Source organism: Heterodontus francisci, chromosome 14, assembly GCF_036365525.1.
Source record: "Heterodontus francisci isolate sHetFra1 chromosome 14, sHetFra1.hap1, whole genome shotgun sequence".
NCBI lineage: Eukaryota > Metazoa > Chordata > Chondrichthyes > Heterodontiformes > Heterodontidae > Heterodontus > Heterodontus francisci.
The window spans coordinates 59572843-59589310 of record NC_090384.1 but is presented as its reverse complement, the minus strand read 5'-3'; the positions used below and the strand labels follow the sequence as shown (position 1 = coordinate 59589310).

The window sequence follows — 16468 nt, the reverse complement described above, 5'->3', positions numbered from 1 at the left end:
ATGCTGTTCTCCCTTCGTCAGATACAGGAGAAATGCCGTGAACAACAGATGCCCCTCTACATTGCTTTCATTGATCTCACCAAAGCCTTTGACCTCGTCAGCAGACGTGGTCTCTTCAGACTACTAGAAAAGATCGGATGTCCACCAAAGCTACTAAGTATCATCACCTCATTCCATGACAATATGAAAGGCACAATTCAACATGGTGGCTCCTCATCAGAGCCCTTTCCTATCCTGAGTGGTGTGAAACAGGGCTGTGTTCTCGCACCCACACTTTTTGGGATTTTCTTCTCCCTGCTGCTTTCACATGCGTTCAAATCCTCTGAAGAAGGAATTTTCCTCCACACAAGATCAGGGGGCAGGTTGTTCAACCTTGCCCGTCTAAGAGCGAAGTCCAAAGTACGGAAAGTCCTCATCAGAGAACTCCTCTTTGCTGACGATGCTGCTTTAACATCTCACACTGAAGAGTGCCTGCAGAGTCTCATCGACAGGTTTGCGTCTGCCTGCAATGAATTTGGCCTAACCATCAGCCTCAAGAAAACGAACATCATGGGGCAGGATGTCAGAAATGCTCCATCCATCAATATTGGCGACCACGCTCTGGAAGTGGTTCAAGAGTTCACCTACCTAGGCTCAACTATCACCAGTAACCTGTCTCTAGATGCAGAAATCAACAAGCGCATGGGTAAGGCTTCCACTGCTATGTTCAGACTGGCCAAGAGAGTGTGGGAAAATGGCGCACTGACACGGAACACAAAAGTCCGAGTGTATCAGGCCTGTGTCCTCAGCACCTTGCTCTACGGCAGCGAGGCCTGGACAACGTATGCCAGCCAAGAGCGACGTCTCAATTCATTCCATCTTCGCTGCCTTCGGAGAATACTTGGCATCAGGTGGCAGGACTATATCTCCAACACAGAAGTCCTTGAAGCGGCCAACATCCCCAGCTTATACACACTACTGAGTCAGCGGCGCTTGAGATGGCTTGGCCATGTGAGCCGCATGGAAGATGGCAGGATCCCCAAAGACACATTGTACAGCGAGCTCGCCACTGGTATCAGACCCACCGGCCGTCCATGTCTCCGTTATAAAGACGTCTGCAAACGCGACATGAAATCGTGTGACATTGATCACAAGTCGTGGGAGTCAGTTGCCAGCATTCGCCAGAGCTGGCGGGCAGCCATAAAGACAGGGCTAAATTGTGGCGAGTCGAAGAGACTTAGTAGTTGGCAGGAAAAAAGACAGAGGCGCAAGGGGAGAGCCAACTGTGCAACAGCCCCAACAAACAAATTTCTCTGCAGCACCTGTGGAAGAGCCTGTTACTCCAGAATTGGCCTTTATAGCCACTCCAGGCGCTGCTTCACAAACCACTGACCACCTCCAGGCGCGTATCCATTGTCTCTCGAGATAAGGAGGCCCAAAAGAATGCTGGCAGACAGTCTGCATGCGTATTTGTTAACTGTATATCAAAAGCCAGTTTTTCAGCTAGTTTCAAATGTCAATCAGCAACATTGTATCTCGTGTCCTTGGTGCTGAGTGGCTGTATCCTATGGCAACAAGAATGCATATTTGAAGCTGGCTGTATCCTATGGCAATGAGAATGCATTCTTAGACTCAGTCCATGGAGCTTGCTGCCTTAAAGCAGTACTGATCCTGTTGCTGGCTTAAAGGCACACTGCATACTTCCCAGAAAGAAAAACTACAGGATCATAACACTTCCCATTGTATTTACATGTTTTCCCCCCACTTCCCTGTGCCAAACATCACTCCTCAGCTGAAAAGACAGGGAGTTGACAAGGTTCTGCACTACTGTCAATACTACTCTCTAGCTGGTTGCTGGTAAGTGCAAGCGAGCATCTAGGATCACTTCTCATTTCGTCCTCCTTCTTGTGGTGGAATAACTGGTCTCCACTGCTGCTGACAAGGTAAGAATAGCCAGGATTACCATTTGGAGAATCACCAGAATAAATCTACACACTGAAATTTCCTACAATTTTTCAGCACAAGAGTGGTGCTGTCAATTTTTTCCAGGGAAATTTATGCTGGCTGTACTGGAACCAATTTCTCAACCCTTTCTGCCATTTCCGAGATATGTCCACTAAAACATTTTGCCGCTCATTTACTTTGCTCTGAACCACATGGAAAAGACCAGTTTGCGCAAGTTTCCTGCATTTACGCTAGTGATGTGCTGGCTTCGACTTATGCCCAAATATATGGGTGCAACAAGGCCCAAAGTCTCTTGATATCATTGAAATGGAGGTTTCTGGAGTTTGATGGCAATTTTCTTTACAATGTTTTTTTTAATGTTCCTTATCGAGCTCTGAACTATACTTAACAAAAGTACTGCTAGTCTCTGTGCATCTGAAATTGTTTTGATGAGTTCAGAAGTACTAAATAGCTGGAATAGCCTTCCCAAAGGGAAGAGGAAGAGCAGCAACTGAAGTAAGAGGCTGTGAGCGTCAGGCACCATAACAAAGATAACAGTCCATTCCCTATTATCCTACTTCATTTACTTATTTTATTTACTTATTTTATCCTGGATTTTACCTTCCAATAGAGACAAATTAGTTCCTCAGCAAATCTGGGTGCAAGTAAATGCATGTAGCATGCTAAATAGGTTGTTGAGTTGCAGGCACAAGTCACTACATTGGACTATGATACAATGGCAATAACCGAGACCTGGCTCAAAGAAGTGGACGATTAGGAACTTAATATTCCTAAGTACAAGGTATTCAGGAAAGATAAGGAAAGGAAAAGGGAGCAAGGGTGGCAGTATTGATCAAAGAAACTATTATTGAACTGGAGATTGATGTCGTTGAGGGGGTCAAAGACATGAGTCTGTTGATTAGAATTAAAGAACAATGGGGGAGCTATTACTCTACTGATTGTACACTAAAGGCCACCAAATAGTGCGACAGAGATAGAGGAGCAAATTTGCAGCAAATTACAGAAAGATGCAAGAACTACAAAGTAGCGATATTGCAGGACTTCAATTATCCTAATAGAGACTAGGATAGTAACAATGTAAAGGGCAAAGAAGGGAAGAATTCCTAAAATGTGTACAAAAGAAATTTCTTGATCAGTGTGTTTTCATCCCAGCAAGGAAGAAAGCAATGCTCTATCCAGTTCTGGGAAATGAAATGGGGCAAGTAGAGTATGTTTCAAAGGGTGAGTATTTGGGGGAACAGTGCTCATAATATCAGGTTTAGAATTGTAATGAAAAAGGACAAGAAAAAAATCAAGCATAAAATACTTAACTAGAGGAGGACTAACTTCAGTGAGTTGAAAAGGGATCTGGCCCTGGTGGATTGGAATCAAAAATTGGTATGCAAAACAGTAATTGAACAATAGGAGACTTTCAGAGGAGATCGTTTCGTTATAGAATAGACACATTCCCATGGAAAGGCATCCCAAACTAAAGCTCCCTGCATGACTAAAGTTGGGGGCCACAAATTTTTTCTCTGTGGAGCTGGCAGTCTCAGCGCTACAAGTACCAGCTATGTGAAAAATGGTGTTAGCACTGCATCTGACTACTTCTGGCATGGCCTGCGCCGAGTGCCATATGGTTGAGGGATATACCATGAAAGTAACATGCATGCAGCAGGAATATGCAGAGTGGGCAGATCATGACATCACTCAGCGCCTAACACTGATCTGATGCCAGACCTACCATTTTCGACCTTGCTGATCCAGTTAACATCCTCTCCTAGACTTGTGCAGCTGAGCATGCATTAATGCTGAAGGCACCCCCTCCAGTGTCACTTACAGTCATCACCATACAACTTGCAGGTTAGTTGCTTTTTTACGATCTACTTGCTCTTGCGGAGTTAGTGGAAGTACTGGGGTGGGAGGAGTAATGAAAGATTGGTTATGTCTGCAGGGAGTGGGGCTGGACATTTGGAAGGAATTATGTGCTTCTGAAAGGCCTCTGAGTACACCACTTGTTGCTGGTCATGGGGCCCAGAGTTGCAATTCTCCTTGGGCTGCAATATCAGAGGGACATGGAGCAGAGGTAGCAGAGAAGGCAAGCTGCTCGCAGTGGGAGGAGGAGGAGGGCTGTCAACGGGAGCCTTACCCACCTAGGGTCTTCAGGGAACACTTAGGTGGTTACAGAACTGTGCCACCTCTTGGAACCAGAGCAGGGAAAGGATAGTGCTGCCAGTGGCTGTGAAGATGACCGCAACTCTGAATATTTTCGCCAGCGGATCCTTATGGCTGGAACAGGTGACATTGCAAACATCTCGCAGTTTGCTGTCCATTGTTGCATCTAGGAAGTCACAGAGTCTCTGTATGCCAGGAGAGGGGATTTCATTGTCTTCTCCCTGAATAGAGAGAAGCAGGAGGAGTGGGTATGTAGCTTTGCCAGGGTAGCGGGCATCCCCATGGCGCAGGGTCCCATTTACTGCATGCACACAGCTTTGTGGGCATCGCATTTCAATGGGGAGATGCACCAATACGGCAAAGAGTATCACACCCAGCACATCATGCTGGAAAATGCTCAGTATCCTGGCAGAAATCCTGATACTTTCATCCTGCATCAGCCTCTAGTTCCAGCACTCTTTCAGCCATCACATCGAACCAGAGGGTGGCTGCTGGGCAACAAAGGTTATCTGCTCTACACCTGGCTAATGACACTCCTCTGCAACCCAACCCTATGTGGCCAGCGCTCATTCAATGAGACCATGCTGCAGTGAGGAATACCATCAAGCAGACTGTGAGCATGCTGAAGCAATGGCTCCATTGCCTGGACCACTTCAGAAGAGCTCCATACTCACAGGAGTAGGTGTCCCAATTTGTGGTGGTCTGTTTCATCCTCACAACCTGGCCATCATGAGGGTACAGCCCATGCTCTGAAGTATTTAATGACTCCTCAGGGGGAGGAAGGGAGGATGCAGCCAGCACATCGCTGTTCCAAATAGCTATCCATGGATCCATCATCAGACTCTAGTTTCCCTGAATGAAACCCCAGATCTCCACTGCTCAATACTTCCCCACCTTACTCTCACTCTGTTCTGGATCATTACAGCATCCGCTTGGCCACAATTCTGCAATAAAAGTTCCCACAGGCCAAACAATTCCATAGCAACTTTATCCGACGACGCATCCACACAATACTCAACTAATCACTATTGTGCATTCCCTTCATGTCTGGCTTGTGGGTGCCTGGCCTAATGCTCCTGGGCAGTGCTCCCCCAGTGGCTGCAGCATGAATGGTAGAAGGCTGCTGACTTTCAGTGGGGGGACTGCAGATAGCCTTGCAGGACACCCTCAAGCAGCTTTGGGCCTTGGAGGCCTGACTTCAGACTGCATCACCTTGGCATAGGCAGCAGCAGTCTGGGCTGGCTGGCTGACAGGCAACAGTAAGAGCATTGGTGGAGGTGCAGTGGTTCGGGCACGAATGCTGTCATCCTGAGACAGCATAGTAGGTTCGTACTCCATGGAGACAGCACAGCTCCTCTGGGGCAGCACCTTAGCAATCCTGGTAATCTGCTGGAGTACAAATTGCTGGACCTCTGTGAGACCCTGCAAACCCCTTTAAGCACTAGTATCTGTAGCCACAAAGGCTGCGGTTTCAGCCTACATGTCACCAAGCTGCATGACAACGAGCAAGGATCTCTTGACCTCCATCAGTGCTTCCACTACAGCACTGAGATATTGGGTGGCTTCTGCCTGTGCTGCAATGGAAGCTGAGACATTGGCATCAGATGCTGCATCACGGTTGTTCTGCAAGTGTTCATGTGGAGTTGGCCATCACCTTCACACTGGAAAGGCTGGGCTCCAAGTTCTACACAAAGCCCTGTGCCAAGTTGGATCCAGACTCTGTCATGCTCCTTCACAGTGACAACCGGCTCTCTGCTAGGCCTGCCAATGCACCAAGAATTTCTGCTTGCATGCCCATCAGCCTTTTTCTGTAGGCTGCCCTATCAAAGTCCTTATCTGAGTCCACTGCAGCAGAACTTGTGTGTGACCTTACCCTGTGGGGACTTGGCACCCTTGATACCCTTTCCCCCAGCCTGGCGTGCCCAGTGACTCATAACATGCAGATCCTGTCTCTATAATACCCTCTAAAGTGCTAGTGTCTGTGCTGGTAGTTGCGAATGTCAGATCAAGTGAAAGTGTGACTTCCTCCTCCATCTACTCTCCCACAAGGCTTTCAGCCTCAGACACCACTCGCTGGTCAGGAGACAGTTCTTGGGTATCTGAAAGCATAAATGCACAAGGGGATGTTCAGGGAAGAGTGGTGGGGGCCAGGGGAAGCAAGAGATGCATGAGTACACCATCTGCAGCTTGTACATCACAACAGATTGTGATATGAGGGCAGAGTGGGATTTTACAAAGTGCATTAGGTAGGAACATACTGCCATTCTCAGTGGCTTCAACAATGCCACTGGTCACTGCCCCAGTGATGGTGGCTCCAATCATTCCAATTACCATATACTCCATGAAGGTCATCACATGCAGCTGCACCTGTTGTCCACTGATTTGCTGCTGCTGCCATCTATTAAGGACCATCTTGTCCTCCAGAAGAGTGTTGCAATGTCTTTGGATGATGTCCCTACAACAGGTGAATAACTAATAGTATGCGCAAGCTGTGAGATGGCAGTGTGCAGCTTGCAGCAGTGCTAAGTGTGTGGAGGTGAGGTAAAGTATAAGACTGTGAGCTTTGAGTTGTGGTTGATCTGATTGTTGGTAGGCATCTGAAGGGGTGTGGTGAGGCTAGTTATGCAACTGGCTAGGATTTGGCATGTAAGGATTCATTCACTGACCTTGACCATTTGTGTGTGAGGTCATTAAAATTCTTTCTACACTGTATCCAGGCTTTCATAACAAGGCTTTTGACATTGACTACCATGGCTACCTGCTCCCATTGCCCTCTGAACACTTGTCTGGAGGGCCCTCTGGGCCCCGGAGAGATGTAAACCTTTCTCCTTCAGTCAACCTCCTGCACCAGCAACTCCAGGGCAGCATCTGAAAATCTGGGGACACATTCTCTTGCCTTTTGCATCATTTTAGGGCCTTCCTAAAGGATTTCAAGTGTTGCCAAGCAGTTTCAGAACCTGCTGCAGCCAGAATGCACCTCCCTTTAAGAGGTCCAGTCTAGCTTTAAGTGGTGCTGGCTTCGCATGAACTTGGGCCCCAAACTGAGGTGTGCAGCCACTCAGCAGCACATTCACAATCACTAAAATGAGCAAGCAGCATGAAACCTGTGTGCTGCCTGCATCACATTGATCAGGCACGAGGTAATCCCAATCTCTGCGCCCGATTTCAGGTGCTATCCAATTTAACCCCCAAACAGAGTAAAATCACATAGAAACAGAGGACTTATGACAAATGTAAGATTCATAATACAGTAGAAAACCAAGCAAAATATTACAAGTACAGAGGAGATCAAGAGTTGTGGAGGCCAGGTCACTAAATGTATTTAAGGAGGAGGTAGATAGATTTTTGAAATCTTGGGGCGTTGAGGGGTATGCAGAGCAGGCCCAAAAGAGGAGTTGAGGCCTTGGACAGATCAGCCATGATCTTATTGAATGGCAGGCCAGGCTTGAGGGGCTAAATGGCCTGTTCCTGCTCCTATTTCTTATGTTCTTATGTTCTTACAAGTGGGCCTAAGAGGAAGGATGAGAATAGATTAGCAACTAACATTAAATGGAACCAAAAGGTTTTTCTTAAATATATAAATAGTAAAAGGGTAGTCAAAGAAAGGGTAGGGCCAATTAGGGACCCAAAAGGAGATAATTTTACAGATATAGAGGGCTGGCTGAGGTACTAAATGAGGACCTGGTCTGGATGGATACACCCAATGTTACTGGGGGAAGTAGGGGTGGAAATTGCAGAGATTCTGGCCACAATCTTTCAATCCTCCTCAAAGATGGGGGTGGTGCCAGGAGAAATGGAGGACTGCAATTGTTAGTCGCCTGTTTAAAAGAGATGAGAGGGATAAAACAGAAGGCTCATCAGTTTAACATCGATGGTGGGGAAACTTTTAGAGGCAATAATCCAGAACAAAATTAATTGACATTTTGAAAGGTATGGGCTAATTATTGAAAGTCAGCATGGATTTGTTGCAGGCAAATCGTGTTTGACTAAGTTGATTGAGTTCATTGATGAAGTAAAGGGAATTGTTGATGGACTTGTATGGACTTTCCATCGGCGTTGTACCACATAATAGACTTGTTGGTAAAATTAAAGCCAATGGGATTAAAGGGACAGTGATAGTGTGGATACAAAATTGACTAAGGGACAGAAAGCAGGGAGTAGGGGTAAATGGTTGTTTCATAGACCGAAGGGCAGTATAAAATGTTAATCCCCAAGGCTCTTTTTGTTATGTATTAATGACCTGGAGTCATGGATACAGAGCATAATTTCAAAGTTTGCAGATGACAAGAAACTAGTAAACAATGAGGAGGATAGTAACAGACTTGAGGAGGATGTAATCAGGAGTCAATCTGTGAGGATTTAACTCCTTACAATGGGATTGGACATGACAAAAATTCAATTGTGAAGCTACTTATTGAGATAAATTCAGAACAAGTTTATTAAGTTTTATGCAAACTCAAGCAATAAACTCATGCAGCAATTTACAGTTTAATACAGGTTATACTACCTGTATCCAGCCTGGACGGAAGAGCGCATGTCTTTTCTTGCAGTTTTGGTCTTCAGTCATCAAGCTTTTCACTTTGTCTCTCTCCCTCTCTCTCTCTCTCTGTCTCGTCTTTTGTCTTCCTGTTTCTGGTTCTTCTTTGCCGTCTACAACTGATCGGTTGACTTCTTATCCTGGCTCTTTCCAATTAACCCCTCCCCGTCCCCAATCATGTTCATCCCCGTGGCTTTCATGCCCTGTGGATGCCTTTTCTTGACCAGTCAGGTGACTGCTAACCTTACATAATTACATAATGCCCTTACACAACACTGTCTTATTCTCTCCTTATCTCAAGGTCTTTACACTTGAGAGAGGCCTGTTAGAAATTTCTCAGCCAGCTCTTCAATGTCTTTTAGCTCATGCTGCAGTAAGTCTGTTACAGTTTGACATCTCTCTCTTTCTACCTTGGCATCTTCATATTATGTGCCATTTTCCTACTAGATTATACTACAAGAATTCTTCAGTAGGATTGGATGTTTATTTATTTAATGTATTTATTATTAGGACCACTGCTCTTTTTGTTGTGTATTAATGACCTTGACTCATGTATACACAGCATAATTTCAAAGTTTTCAGATGATACAAAACTAGTAAACAATGAGGAAAGTAATAGGCTCGAGGAGGACATCGAGAGACTGGTGAAATGGGCAGACACAGGGTAGATGAAATTTAATAGACAAGTGTGAAGTGATACATTTGGGTGGGAAGAATGTGGAGAGGCAATATGAACTAAATACCATTTTAAAGGGGGTGCAGGAACAGAGACACCTGGGAATGTATATTCGCAAATCTTTGAAGGTGGCAGGTCAAATGCAGAGGCTGTTTAAAAAAAGCATATGGATTCTTTGGCTTTATTCATAGAGAAATAGAGTACAAAAGCAAGGAAGTTACGCTTATAAAGCACTGGTTAGGCCTCAGCTGGAGTATTGTGTTCAATTCAGGGCACCACACTTTGGGAAGGATGTCAAGTGCTTACAGAGGTTGCCGAAGAGATTTACTGGAATGATACCAGGGAAGAGGCACTTCAGTTATCTGGAGAGACTGGAGAAGCTGAGGTTGTTCTTAAAGGAGAGAAGGCTAAGATGAGATTTGATCGAGGTATTCAAAATCATGAATGCTGTCCATAGAGTCAATAAGGAGAAATTGTTTCCACTGGCAGAAGAGTTGTAACCAGAGGATATAGATTTAATATGATTCGCAAAAGAACCAGAAGCTACATGAGGAAACATTTTTTCACGCAACCCATTGTTGTGGTGAGCAATGCACTGCCTGAAAGCCTGGTGAAAACAGGTTCAATCGTAACCTTGAAAAGGAATTGGTTAAATACTTGAAGGGGAAACATTTGCTGTGCAATGGGAACAGAACAGGAGATTGGGACTAGTTAGATACTTGTTCCATAGAACTAGGAAAGGAACAATGGGCTGAATGGCCTCTTGTGTTATATGTGTTATATATGTTATATATTGTTATACTATCTGTAAAGTGTTAGGAACTAATTAGCTAGGAATTTGTTGTTATGTGTAAGTGTTCCAATCGGGGGGCCACATTCACGGCTGCACTGGGGAGTCATGTTATATATAACAGGAGAACCAGTTGAATCAGATTCTATAGCACAAAGCATGGTGCTAGAATAAACAAGACTGACTCCAGCCTTTTCCAAATTTAAAGTGTGATTCTTTCCAACATCTGGGAACCAGAAACAGCATAAAGATGAAACAATATGATTCTATGATTCTAGGTTCTCATTAGCAAGATCAGCATAGAATCTCCTGTAAGTTTTGGTATAGTGGTTACATAACTACGATCCGGAAGTTTTTAACATTACCTTGCCAGCAGGAACTAGGTAAGTGTGCCATTAACATTGACCAGAAGACTTATTCACCAACATTGGCTCTGTGTTCAATGTCTTCTAGTTTAACTTGTTCTTCTGAAACCAGCAGTGTCTTCCTTTCTTTGATGACTTCATTGGGAGTCGACTGCTATGTTAACCAGTCGCCTAAGTGGGGAAGCCATTGTGGATTTCCTGCCTGGTAAAACTAGCAGAAAAGGAGATGGTAAGTTTTTTTTTTTTGGTAATTTTCCTATGGGGTCGTGAAGAGCAGGGTTGCTCCTCTGGCCCTCGTAAGGAATGTTTAGTTATCACCTGTCCTGGGCTCTACAATTTCCCAATTGGGAGACCTCACTATACCTGTGTGCTAAGGATCATTTTTTCGATCCAAGCTGAAAGACTCCAGCTAATCAAAATTATGCTCTTGCTTGCCGACCAGATGCTGCTTCCCTCTAGTCTTGGATAAGTAACAGACTGGGGGCATGCAGATGAGGCCTGAGAGTTAAAATTGCCCATGTCTTATGCACAGAAGGTTAGAGGGGTTTGGCGCTGGTCTAGGCTCTGCTCACCTGATTCTTGCTCCAAGTTAATGTTGGGACTTATGTCTTAAATTGATGCATTGGTGCACTAGCTCTAGGACATTGAATTTTCATTTTACCTCATCACATTGTATGAGATCAAGGCAAATTGAAAATCGGATGTGATTGAAAGGCTTGTGACGAAGTGATTGGGACTGGGAGGAATTCCTCTATTAGTCTTACCAGGCAGAAACACCACAGATCATAGCCATTGTTCCCAATTTTTTTAGACAGCAGCTGTTGGCAATGATTCTGCTGTTGCCATTTACAATTCCTCTTGACCCATCTTTTAATTCTTGCACCATTGTCCATTTTGTCATTTAATCTCTCCTGCATTCCACCTATCACAGTCCTTTTTTGTTTTCCTTTCCTTCCACCACTTTCCCTGCCTGTGTACTTGCATAACTTTTTCTCTAACTTTTTCCAGTTCTAATGAAAGATCATTGTCCTGAAATGGTAACTCTGTTTCACTCTCCATAGATGCTGCCTTACCTGGTGAATATTTCTAGCATTTTCTGTTTTTATCTCAGATTTCCAGCATCCACAGTATTTTGCTTCTGTCCTCTATTAGTCTGTTGGTCCAGATGAAAAAGAAGTAATATAATTCTTGCTAGCAAGAATCTCAGTTGACCATAACCATGAATAGGATATGGCATATAACACGTTAAAAAAAACGCCTTAGTTACTTCTGAAAGAAATTCTCTTCTATTAATTTGCAGGTTTGTATTCAGCAGTAGGAATTAGTGAACTTTTGACATCTGCAGCAGCTTAATCTTTTCAGGACTAAGAATTCATTTATCTCCTCAGAAAACTAATATATTGTGTAGATAACTTGATGTCTGTCTTATTATGTGCATTCCCAACTGTTGGGATGTGAATAGCAAGCTTCAGTGTGCAGTGAATTACCCGAAAATGAATTAGTTTGTGGTAATATTTAGCTGTTATGAAGTTATCAAGTATTATAATTTCCTGTAATAATTGTTCTTAATTTTAAATTCAATAGATTTTTCCTCCATGTTTCATATAGTTATATGTTGAGTTAATTAATCTAGCCCTTTAAGTCCAGGCAAATACATATGCTCAGATTTAAGGGCCACTTTATGATTCCTGGTTTAAATTAGCTAAGATTGGTGAAAAGGTACAATAGCCTCATCAGAGTGCTGCAAAATGGAGAGTGATAGACAACATTCACGAAGCTTATTAAAATGCCTTTAAGGGTTCTTTGTAATGCCGCCCCTCGGAATGGCTCCACCATTAGTACATAGACGGGTTTGCTGGCTTTTATTTCTTGCATTTATTGAACTATATCTTGAGACTTGAAATGTCTAGGAATTGTTGCAAACTTGTCCCTATCTACTACATGTATTTACAGATAAGAGGACACAGACTCACTGGAGCATTTTAATCATCGAATCTCATGCAGACCAGTTTGATTTGTGTTATGGAGCAGAAGAAAGTGTGGGATTTGATGCTCGGTGTCAAAAATAGGCTAGATGCTTAGCCGTAGGATACTCCTGATATTTTACATTTATGTTTTCGTGTATACGCAGAGCTATATGGTTTTCCTTGTAAGTTGGTTGTCTTTTGTGGCAGGATTTTGGCTGACAACTACTTATTCTAAATATCAACTTTAGAATGAGAAATGCAGCTTTATAATACAGAACATGTTTAAAGGATAATTCTGTGATCCCAGTGGGGAGCTATGTTCACAAACAATTGGTGCTGCAGTGTTGTAGCCTTATCTCCAACCAGGATTACCTGCTGGGAGTGCAGAATTGTAGAATTATCCCAGTCACATCAGCTTTGGCTCAGTTGTTACTACTCTTGCCATCAAGTCATTGGATTCTAGGTTCAAGTCCCAGTCCAGAACCTGAGCACATAACCTCAGTGGACAAACTCCAGTTAAGTACTAAGGGAGTGCTATATTAATGCAGATGCCTTTCGGGTGAGCTTTTAAATTAATGGCCCACCTGTCTGTTCAGGTGGATACAGCTCCAGGTCATCACTGCAGGAGTTCCTCAGGGTAGTGTCCTAGGCCCAACCATCTTCAGCTGCTTCATCAATGAGTTCCAGGATATTGACAGTGAAGGAATGGTGATCCTAGGTCGATGCCAGGTGGTCCATCTAGTTTCATTCCTTATTGACTTCGTAGCAGTCAGATACAACTGAGTAGCTTGCTAGGCCATTTCAGAGTCAACCACATTGCTGTGGGTCTGGAATCACATGTAGACCAGACCAGGTAAGGACAGCAGATTTCCTTCCTTCAAGGACATTAGTGAACCAGATGGTTTCTTTACAACAATCGACAATGGTTTCATGGCCATCATTATTTATTAATTGAATTCAAATTCCATCTTCTGCCATGGTGGGATTCGAACCCATGTACCCAGAGCAATACCCTGGGTCTCTGAGTTACTAGTGCAGTGACAATACCACTATGCCACCACCTATAATGCTGTAGCAAGTCAAATGCTTTGCTCCAAGGATGTCAAAATGCTAATGGGGTCAATTTTGTGAGGTCCAGTGCCAGGGATGGAGCTTACATACCCAGTGAACATTGGCAAATCAACTGAAATCATTGAACGGGCAGTGCACTAGTGAAATTCTAATATGTGGTAGCTGTATGTGTCCCTGACAGCTGTGTGAGATCACACAAAATCTATCTATTCTTATGAAAGGTCATTGACCTGAAACGCTAACTATGTTTCTCTCTCCACAGATCCTGCCAGACCTACTAAATGCTTCCAGCAATTTCTGTTTTTATTTCAGATTTCCAGCATCTGTGGTATTTTGCTTTTATGCTCCATATTGAACCCCAAAGCTTTTGAACCAGGTGCAGGACTTTCCAATTTTTCTTCCCAGTGGTTTATAATATAATCCTTGTGAGATAATTCTCCAAGTATGTGCCCCGTGAAGGGAAACCTCTCTCACCCGCAGTGCATATCAGAAAATCATAGTCAAGCTACTCATGATTGTCTATCCGCATTATAAAAGAAAAGAAGTGAACTAAGGGTCGAATTGATTGTTCTGTTGATTAGGATCTATGGGAAAAATGTTTATTTTGCTCCTACAAGTATAGAGAAGAAACTATTAAAAAAAATTTTTTGTAGATCAGACTACGCTGCTTGTCAAAAAAAACTGATTCCCATCTGCCAGTTCAAATGAAATGTGTTATTCAATGACAGCAAATGAGAACAAGGTGACGCATCACATGTAATGTTGCTGCCTTTCCAGATGCCCTCTGGAAATAGTTTTGGGCTTCATTTCCTGATAGTGTTAGCCATTTGAAGGTTTTTAATGTATTAAGATTATTTCCCTTTTGATAAATGCAGCCTTTTAGTTCTCTAGTGAATCTGCTCACAGGGAAATTGAAAAGCAATGCTTTCAACCTTACTTAACCAATACTTTAAGAACTCTTCTTTGTTACAATATTGTATTTTCTCTTGTTACACTAATGGCTTCAAGATTTTCAAGATTATCCAAGCAATGCGCTTACATTGCATTCTACAATTAGCAAACATTTTTCCTTCTTATTCTGCTAGTATAATCTGTGTGAAATATTGAACAGGTGTTCTAAGTGCTTTGTTCCCACGTATTTGGCATCTGCACCTTTTCAGACTTGCTAAAAATTGGATCTGTATTTTTTCAGGTTTTAGTTATTTCTAATTTTTTCTAATTATTTCTAATTGATACCTGAGCTGAGGCCAAAAGGTTTGAGTGAACCAGACAGACCAAGTTCAGTAGATAAAGCCTTTTTGTTTCTGACGTTTTAGTAATCAATTTATCAGGCATAATACACATCCATCATTGCTTAACTTCAGTGTGACAAGCATGTATTCTGCCACTTTGATTTACAGTCTTTTAGCAGCCAGTCAGTGTGCATTAATTCTTCATGTAATGCAGCCACGTTTTGGATAAAGGCAAGTGTTTCACAGGATAACCAGATAAATGACTCAGCATCATATCCAAGTTTTTCTGTGATATTTTAAGTTTAATGTAATTTTTGAGTTTATAATAAATAACTGTATTCATCTGTCTTCCTGTAATAACTCACTGCAATAAAATCATAGAGTGAGGTACATTTCACCCTCACAAGTGGAGGCTGAGAAACTTGTCTCAAAGAAGTGTTGACCATTCTGCTTATCATAATTGTGGTGTGAAGTCAATGTGTTAAATGTTAGGGCATTTCTATGAAATTTCTTTTGTCTCTCTCACTCTACATTAATTCTCATATCCAAACTCTTGGAAATTCCTTCAACCTCCCAACCTCTAGTTGTCTCTTTACTCCTGTAGTCTTGAGAACTGACAAGGCCATCTTCTACCACTTCCTTGTAGCCATCCATTGCTAGATCTGGCTGGACCATGTCAACTTCTACTGGCTGTACTCTCCTCTTCTTAAACTATCCACTACTCTTACATTGGCCTGGGGAGTGGTGATTACTCCAGTTTCTTTACTCCATGAGCAAATTTCCTCCTTAAACCCCTCTCCCCTGCTGCCTCCACCTACACTACTAACAAAGAGTGCAACATTTTCCCACATTCTATGAATGGAATTTTATGCTCTTCCCGCGGCAGGTTTGGAGGCGAGGAGAACATAAAATCAGGTGAGATGGTTGCGGGGGTGGTGGGTACCCTGCCACCACCCTGCCTCTGCCGAAATTTAGTCCGGAGCGGGAAGGTATGTGAACTGCCTACCCGCCCCGGTGTCAATTGAGGCCCTTAACTGGGTAATTAACTCTCAGGTAAGGGCCTCTTCCCACTGCAGCCGCAATTAACCATGCGGTGGGCAGTCTCACTGCACAGGAAGCAAGGCATGACAAACCATGCGGGCTGCTTCCCGGCTCTAGGGAGGGGGGTGGGGGGGAGATCCCCTCCTGTACTGCCAATCAACATGTTTGTCTGTTGAAGATGGGACCATTATTAACGTCTGGAATCGACTTGAGCAGGCAAATTGACATGCAAGTTAGCCCACTCCACGCTAACGACTCCTATCATTAAAAATTGAGCTAGCAAAGGCTTTTGCAGACAGACTGACTCCGAAGCCAAGGCCAAGATAACAGGTGTGAAGTAACACCTATTTCTCAAAATGGACCACATTCGGATGCCATTATGGAACAATGGTCCCCACATCCTGGGACAATGTATGAACACCCCAGGGAAGAGCGTTTTGAGTTACCTGACCGAAACCTCAACCTGATTCGTTTTTACCTTAAAAGAAGTAACTTCCCAGAGGGAGGGAGAGAGAGAAAGACAGAAAGCCATTCTCATCAGAGAAGCTGTGAGATCGATCCAGCTAAGAAGGAGCCCTGTCAGCACCATCTTTACGCTACTGAGGCAGAGGGATTGCAAGGTGACCTTGAGAACTCCCCATCTGAAAAATTGAACCAGGATTTCTACCACCAACTTCAGACTGAGTTTTAA

The 16468-nt window shown here is 43.5% G+C and overlaps 1 protein-coding gene across 1 annotated transcript in view; it reads left to right on the top strand.

Moving 5' to 3' along the window:
• Window positions 1-16468, top strand: part of LOC137377309 (protein inscuteable homolog) — a 358743-nt gene that overhangs the window by 87271 nt on the left and 255004 nt on the right. The window lies entirely within an intron of this gene.